General features: G+C 35.7%; 1 pseudogene; it reads left to right on the top strand.

Moving 5' to 3' along the window:
• Positions 1-4,622: 4,622 nt before the first annotated feature.
• On the top strand, positions 4,623-6,969 carry LOC127805550 (uncharacterized; annotated as a pseudogene).
• Positions 6,970-8,594: the final 1,625 nt, after the last annotated feature.

The raw sequence follows: 8,594 nt of genomic DNA, 5'->3' as shown, positions 1-8,594 counted from the left end.
ACCCCAACCCAACCCATGAAGGCTCTCATTCATCTCGAGACCATTCCCGGGAAGTGGGGGTTTCTCAAGGTACTCCAAGCATGCCTAACCTTGGGGTCACCGGGTGCAATAGGGGAATTGTGCTCCCTGCGTTCGCATGCCATATGCTAACCACACATCTCAATCTCTATATTTATATGGATCACATACAAGAGGAGTCCATATAAATGATACACTCATATACATGAGCACATTGCATCATACTACATCTCTAGTTCATCATGACTTGTACTAACTTAGGCATCGAGGGGCCCACGAGGGATTAACTATCTTCTATTTTGTAGATCCTACAATTCCTACAAGGCTTCATTCCTTAGCTCATCCGCCTAATGGTTCGAACCCTCCCCCCCTACGCTACCCATCTCCTCCAATGATAGTCGACCTCCGTCTTCTTGCTTGAACTCTACTTTGGTTGATCCCAAGATAAACAAATGTTAATTGTTATAATCTACCAATAACAATTTGAAGTTGTTTGTGGGAATTGTACAAAAATTCAACCTCCATGATAAGAAAGGCAAGGTCAACACACATTGGGGAATGGCTACAACCCAAAGAGGCATTTGGGGAGCTGGATTTCATATTGGTCGCGAACGTAAGTGAAATGCACCAAATCACGTGAACAAAAACATATGTATCAAAAATCATAATGGACAGTAATGTGTGCATGTGCGATGCTTGCTACTAACTCTTACTTTCATGTCCTGCTCATAACAACATGACATTGCTGAAAAAGTAAACCAAGGACCAAGCTTAAGCCACACTAAGGAGCTAGTGCATGGTGCTCCTTCACTCAGTCTAAGTCTCACTTATCTTATGACCTATGATACGTAATTCTTCAGGTTTGTTAACCTTAACTTAAAGATACGCATTGTGATATAATTCTCAAAACTTACATATGCAAAATTTCTTATATGCATCTCACACTTTGGTCCTTGAGATAAGCAGACCTCCTCTTATACCATCACGCTATTAGTGTTAGTGCCATAATATTAGATTTAGATGACATCTAGCAATTGTAGTTAAGGGACTAATGATGTAATCCTTACAAATATAATAAAATATATTTTCATATTTTAAGGTTGTATCTTTATTCATAACTCTCCAATCAATTCATATGAATGAGCCCTTAGAATTGCTAGCGAAAGTCTTATTCTTAAGTGTTAAGAATATGTGACAAAGACTTTTAAATTAAGGATTTCTTAATAGTATTCTCAATCCTTAGATTTCTCAAAAGTGGGTTATGATTAATCGATTATAGACTAGCACATGGGTTACTACCTTTGATTAGTATGAGATACTAATGACAAAAGATTATGAGTAGTATGTCATAATCCATGAGATGAATATAGTAAACATGTGGGTAGATGTTAGTGGAACATATGTTGAATGTGACGCACATGATAGATCACATGACTGAGAGGATCTATGATTTATCACAGGCTTCGATTGTGCTCGGGAATTTCTTGAGAATTTAAGTGTAATTTCTATTAGGGCGTAAGTGAAATTTTTAAAAGATTTGGGGTTATAGTGTAATTTTTTTTCACAATTATGAGTGACCAAATTGACTGCAGGGAATGCCCTAGAGCCTAGATATCTAAGGAAAATGATATGGTATTGACGAGCATTTCAAGGTAAGATTTATGGTATCGAAAGAAATAGGATTAGAAATAGTTTTTGGTACAACCGTAATTCAGGCTGAAAAACCAAATTGTCGTAGGAGACTTTGATTTTGTGAGTAGAACAACCCTGAAGTGGTTTCAGGATGAAACAAGAGGGATTCACGATCAAAGCATACTTTCAGGCCTAAGTGTAATTTATAAAACTTGGCTGAAAGCGGTAAAACATAACTTGAGGGATAAAATGTGAAAGAGGAAAGTCAGGGGTTCATTATGGAATTTTTAAAAACTCAAGGGGTTGTTTAGAAGGGCCCAAAATGCAATTTTGAAAGTTGAGGGGGTGAAAATGTAATTTTTAGAAAACTAGCAGTATGAACACTACAAGTCGTCAGCCACCTCTCTCATCACCGATTGCGACCTTTGGGGGCTCCCAAGGAAAACTCGGAGGGTTTAAGGCTAAGGGTAGCCTTATCGGGACCTGTCTACGACCAATGATTGGCTACGTCAACGGCCAATTTTATCAAAATTTCGGTTGTGACATGGCCAGAAAATTGAAGCTTTGTAAGTTGGATTTTGGGGCTAATGATGATGATTTTGGGTCGATCTAAGGCAAGTTAGGGCATTAAAGACCTCGGATGTGATGGCCAAAGGCGTTTCTAGGCTTAATTTCGAGTATAAATAGAGGTTAATGGCCAAGGGTTTTTCTTCAAGTTAAAGCTCAAATTCAAGACTTTAGAGTGTGAATCGAGGATTTAGGATAAGGGGCTTTTGTTCCTTGTATTTTATTGAGTGATTCTAGAGCTTTTGGTGAGGTTTGGTGTAAGTTTCAAAGGGTTTCGAAGCCTTATCGGAAAAGTCATCGGTTGCCCAGGTCGAGCTTTTAATCGTCCAGTTGAGCCACTTTCGGTGGTTGTTTCAAGCCTAAAAAGGTACCATTGGGATCGAATTAAGGTGTAGATCAACGTTGGAGCAAAATCCAGAAGTCGTTGATGGGCGAAGTCAGAAAAAATGATCGGCACATGAGGTGCACGCGTCAATCTTCACTTGCAATGCACATGCAGGGCATGTAAGGGCGCGTGGGACTTAGGTATTTTTTGAAATTTTTTTAATATTTTGAGAAAAATATTTTATGAATTATGGTGTTGGAAAATTTGAGAAAATGCTTGAAGATGTATTTATTTTGGAATTATCAAGGGAAAAATATGAAGAAAATAAAAGAAATTATAAAAAATAAGTGTTGATATTTCTTTGAATAAATATGATGGCCAAGGTACATTGAAGGTCAAATTTGAGTGATAGTACAATTATTGAAGCCTGGCATAGAAATTGAGATTGAGCACGAGAATCAAGATATTTTGAGATATGTTTGAGATGAAAGTTACTAACTAAACTAGTCTATTGTGGGTTTTTTTACCCCAAACTTGATTTGGTTTCATACAAATGGTTTTGTTGCATGCAAATAGTTTAACTTGTGGATGGTTGTTTTCATGTAGTAGGTTTGTCCCAAAATGTTTTATACACGTGCATTGAATTTTGTGCGATAAATTGTGTACATTGAAATGTTATTTTATATGATGCATAAAATCATGGTATGTGGCATTGGCATGTTTATGTGTTGTCCATGTGGGATGTTGCCCTAATAGTGTAGTCGTAATTATCCAAGGGTGTTTGCCAGAATAATGTATAGGAGTATCTTGTGTCATTGTGCTTGTCGGGATGACTACCTAGGATTCAGTGCCGAACAGGCTTGCCAAGGAAGTTACACTAGGGTATTTGTTTGTCCATATGAGGTGTGAGCAGTAACGGATTTACAGTGTGGGCAGGGGGGCAACTGCCCCCCCAAACTCAGATAAAATTTAATATTTATATATTATATTTATTATAAATATATATTTGCCCCCTCTCTCTTCCCCTCCTCCACTCACCCTTACCATCACCGATTCTGGGAAAGCCATCCCAGTGATCCCACTCAACCAAATTAAAAATATTAAATCTTTCCCACTAATGTCTCTTCTCTCCACTTTAATAAAATTAAAAAATTATAAAAAAATATATAATATCTCTCCTCCCCATCCACCATTTCCTCCACGATTTCACTGCCTTTGAAACCTCCATTTTTTTCAATCTCTCATTTTTATTTTCTCTAAATAACACATCTATAAACCATTGATTTTATAAAATCTAATCATCTGATCTTGGATCTGATCGAATTTTCACCGTGAAAGTGGCCCCGATCTATAAGAAAGTATGTCTTTTAGAATTTTTATCAATTATTTTTAAACATTGGAAGATATTTTTCCCTTTAAGCGACCTTTTCTTTGTTATAATCTCCACCGAATGCCAATATTGTATCTTTTGCCTTCTAAAATTTATAACTGCCTCAGAGGGATCCAATGTTGGCATTCTATGCTTCTAGTTAAGTTATTGTATCTGTTTTCAATGATATTTAGGATACAATGAGAATCTAGCCACGTGAGACTTAATTAGATATAGTTTGAATTTTGAATTTGATTAATTGAGAAGATAATTTACTTTGGAAATCATCTCAGCTAACAATTTAAATATCAATTTGAAATGTTTTGAAGTAGTCAAAACAGAAAATGGAGGTGGAATTTATCATTATCCAACATGTATTTGGTTTGGATAATGGGATTATAATTTATGAATTAAATAAATGAGTAATTAATTTTTCGATAAAAATCTTTTGAAATATTCATTATTTTACAACAAATACATTAGGATAGAGTTGCATTTTGAACTAAACTACTTGTGCATTGTCTTCACTGATAGTTAAGTTCCTCTTCTTTCTTATTCTTGTTTATTTGTCTACCCTTTATTTTATTATAATTCATGAAAAAATAAAATCTAGAATACTAAAAGTTTCTTTATCACTATTATTTATAGGAATTAAATAATAGCATTAGCATTTCTTTATATGAATTATAATAATTTGTTTTTTATTTAGATATGGAAAAATTTCTCATAAAAAGAACAAGGCCGGAACAAAATTCAATTTCTAAAGCAAGTGGGGATCGAGAACATTCTAAGTATAAGAGTGTTGATTTAGACAATCTTGAAGTAGATCCAGGATTACGAAAGAGTATTTCTAATTATCATCCTAATGAGAGAGATGAAATTCGACGAGCCTATTTATTGAGAGGTCCATGTTAACCACGAGGACACCACTTTCCACAAAAAAAACAAGGAAATGAAAGGCATCGTTTTCAATCAGAATGCTTTGATGAGTTCAACAATTGGTTAGAGTATAGCATTGAAAAAGATGCTGCATTTTGTTTGTGTTGCTATCTTATGAGAGAGTATGTTAGCGAGCAACGCATTGGAAGTGAGTTTTTTTTTTTGTTTCAGAGGGGTTCAAAAATTGGAAGAAAAAAGATAGACTTCAAAAGCATGTAGGAGGCCCCACTAGTGCTCACAATCATGCTTCGAACAAATGTCAAGCTTTAATGAATCAAAGGCAACATATTGAAACTCTTTATTCTAGACAATCCGAACAAGCTCGAAAGGAGTATCGAATCCGTTTAACTGCAACAGTAGATTGTGTTCGATTTCTTTTGCGTAAGGGATTGGCATTTCGTGGTCATAATGAGTCCGAAAGTTCATTAAATCAAGGTAATTTTTTGGAACTTCTAAAATTTCTTGCTGATCACAATGAAATTATCAACAATGTTGTGTTGAATAATGCTCCAAAAAATCTTAAAGTAACAGCTCATGATATCCAAAAAGAAATTGCGAATGCAGCAGCAACTAAAACTACTAATGCAATAATTCATGATCTTGGAGATGATTTCTTTTCTATCTTAGTTGATGAGTCTAGTGATGTGCCAGTCAAAGAACAAATGGTCGTTCTTTTGCATTATGTGAATAAAGATGGAAGTGTCATTGAGCGGTTTCTTAGTATAGTTCATGTTAATGACACGACTTCATTATCACTTAAAACAACAATACAATCATTGTTCTCAAAGTATGGGTTGAGTTTGTCAAAATTACGTGGTCAAGGCTATGATGAAGCTAGTAACATGAGGGGAGAATTCAATGGTCTTAAAAGTCTTATTTTAAGAGAGAATCAATTTGCTTTCTATATTCATTGTTTTGCTCATCAACTTCAGTTGGCTCTTGTAGCAGTTGCAAAAAGTCATAGTCAAATTGCTCTTCTTTTCAATTCTCTCAGTAATGTTGTGAATGTTGTTGGAGGTTCATGTAAGCGTCGAGATATTTTAAGAGAAAAATAGGCAAATAGAGTCTTTGAAGCATTGAGTAATGGGGAAATTAAAAGTGGACGTGGTTTAAATCAAGAAAGTAGTCTCCAAAGACCCAGTGACACACGGTGGGGATCACATTATGGTACATTGATGAACTTGATTGTTTTATATTTCTCTGTTATTGATGTACTGGAAATTGTTGAAGAAGATGGTACAAGTTCAAAGCAAAAAGGTGAAGCTTGTGTTTTATTGAGTTTAATTCAATCTTTTGAATTTGTATTCAACTTGCATTTGATGAAAAATGTCTTGGGCATTACAAGTGAGTTGTCACAAGCATTGCAAAGAAAAGATCAGGATATTGTAAATGCCATGACATTGGTTAAATTATCCAAACAACGTTTACAAACAATGAGTTACTTGATGAGCTTTCATCTTTTTGTGAAAAACATGAGATTGTAGTTCCGAACATGGATGATGTTTATGTTGTTCCGGGGTGCTCAAGGCGTAATGCTGAGCATCATACTAATATGCATCATTACGGAGTTGAACTCTTTTATTGGGTGATAGACAAACAACTTCACGAGCTCAACAGTCGTTTCACAGAGACAAATACTGAGTTACTTCTTTGTGTGGCATGTTTGAATCCAAATAATTCTTTTCATGCTTTTGACAAAGATAAGTTGGTTCATCTTGCTCAGTTTTATTCATTAGAATTTTCTGAAGTTAATCTTATGGCACTCAAGAATCAGTTGGAGACTTATATAATTGATGTGCGGTCTGATAATGAATTTTTGGAAGTTAATGGGATTGATGGTCTTGCAAAGAAATTAGTCCAAACGAAAAAGAATGTTGTATATCCATTGGTGTATATGCTTGTGAAGTTAGCTTTAATTATTCTTGTTTCTACTACAACCGTTGAAAGAACTTTCTCAGCCATGAATCTCGTTAAGAATCATTTACGCAGTCAAATTGGTGATCAATGGATGAATGATTGTTTGGTTACTTATATTGAGAAGGAAACATTTGATACGATTGACAAACAAAAAATCATATAGCGGTTTCAGAATATGAAGACTCGACGAGAGCATTTATGATTTTGTGAAGACCTAAATGTAAGTACAATATTTTTACTTGTGAAACTAAAGAATTGTTTTGAGAAATATGTGTTTGAGTTTACGTAGAAATACTATAATGATGTTTGATATAATATTTTGACGTCATATTACAATACTTTTTTTATCATCATTATTCGCCCCCCTACTTAAGTATCCTGGCTCCGCCCCTGGTGTGAGATGCCAACCTGTGTTGTGCCACTTGAGTGATAACACTAGGGGTGTGTGTCAAGGATTAATACTCACTTGTGGTGAGGCTAAGAGTGGACGCCACCCCAGGATCCTTTGAGCAATAAGCATTATTTCTGAGGGCGACGTGATTTCCCAAGGATAATGTTGATATGATCATCTTGTGGCAAAGGTTTGTGTTGACGTGATCCAGAATGCTTTTGAGTGGAAATGCAATCCCTGACATGATAGTGGGGTGATTCCTCGAGTTCCTGTGTTGACATTGACCTTTCCATGTTGAAAGTGGTAACGTGGGTTTTTCGTTGTGTCAGAGAGAGGCGTTGATATTGCCCTCTTAAGTCAGGATGGTGTTATGCCAATGTGTCGATGTGGTTGTGTTACCTTCAAAGAGATTGCTCTTTCCCTGTGGTATGGGTTAAGCGCTATGTGAGATTCTTTTAGGTTTGGACATGTCGGGATATGTCGGTTTGTTTCATGGTCTTGCATATTATTCATGAAAATGTTTTTGAATTTTCACTTAGATGATTCAATATTTAATTTGGACTATGTCTCTGGAATATTCAAACGTTCTAGATGAAAGTAGCAGCGCCAATGGAAATGAGGTTATCGAGATATAACTGTAGTTTACATAGGTGATCTTTAGCATATTTCTGTTGTTATTGCTGAGAGATGTGTCCTTGTGTATTAAGTTTTGAGAATGTCATGTTAAATAATGGTACGGTTTCTGAGGTGATAAATGAATGATTTTAGTTATGTATCATTTAAGGTTTCGATCTTACTTTCGCGTTTATGATGATGTTACCTGTCTCAGCTTATTAGTTATTATGTTTGATATGCTGAAAAGGTATAACGGGATTGTTGGGAATTGATGTGTATCGGGATGAGTGTATGTGTGGAAAAAAATGTGTTCCCAAAATCCCGAATTAACGCCACGCTAGGTTGAAGTAAGGTGTTACAGATTGTGTTATTGGTCCTTAGACTGAAGGCAACACAGTTGTCTTGTATATTAGTGTCAAGGATTTGTCGTTGCTAAGAACCATCTATTTATCAGGTGGGAGATGCACTATGTGGTTCGTGTGCAGTGGCATATAAAGGTAGGTGATTGCTAATAGAATTCGTCGACCTCCAGCACGAGGTGAACATCTTATGCGATTAGTGGTGGTTTTGATTATAGAAACCCCTTGCCAGGGTACACTTCATTGGAAAGTGCTTTCAATGTCGGAAAGAATTTTGATGTGTCATCTCAATCTCACCACATTGATCTTGGTATATATATCGAGTTAGTCAGTTCGATCAGTCCATGACTCTCACTTGATCGGGATGCTATTCGATGAAGGGATTATAGAACACAAGAATCGAAATCCTAAATAGGTTATTTTTTAAGTAAGACTTTATTACTGGTAGGATCATCCTGACAT

The sequence above is a fragment of the Diospyros lotus genome, chromosome 7 (assembly GCF_014633365.1).
Source record: "Diospyros lotus cultivar Yz01 chromosome 7, ASM1463336v1, whole genome shotgun sequence".
NCBI lineage: Eukaryota > Viridiplantae > Streptophyta > Magnoliopsida > Ericales > Ebenaceae > Diospyros > Diospyros lotus.
Note: the sequence above shows the minus strand (reverse complement) of the source record. Positions and strands in the feature narration are given on the sequence as shown.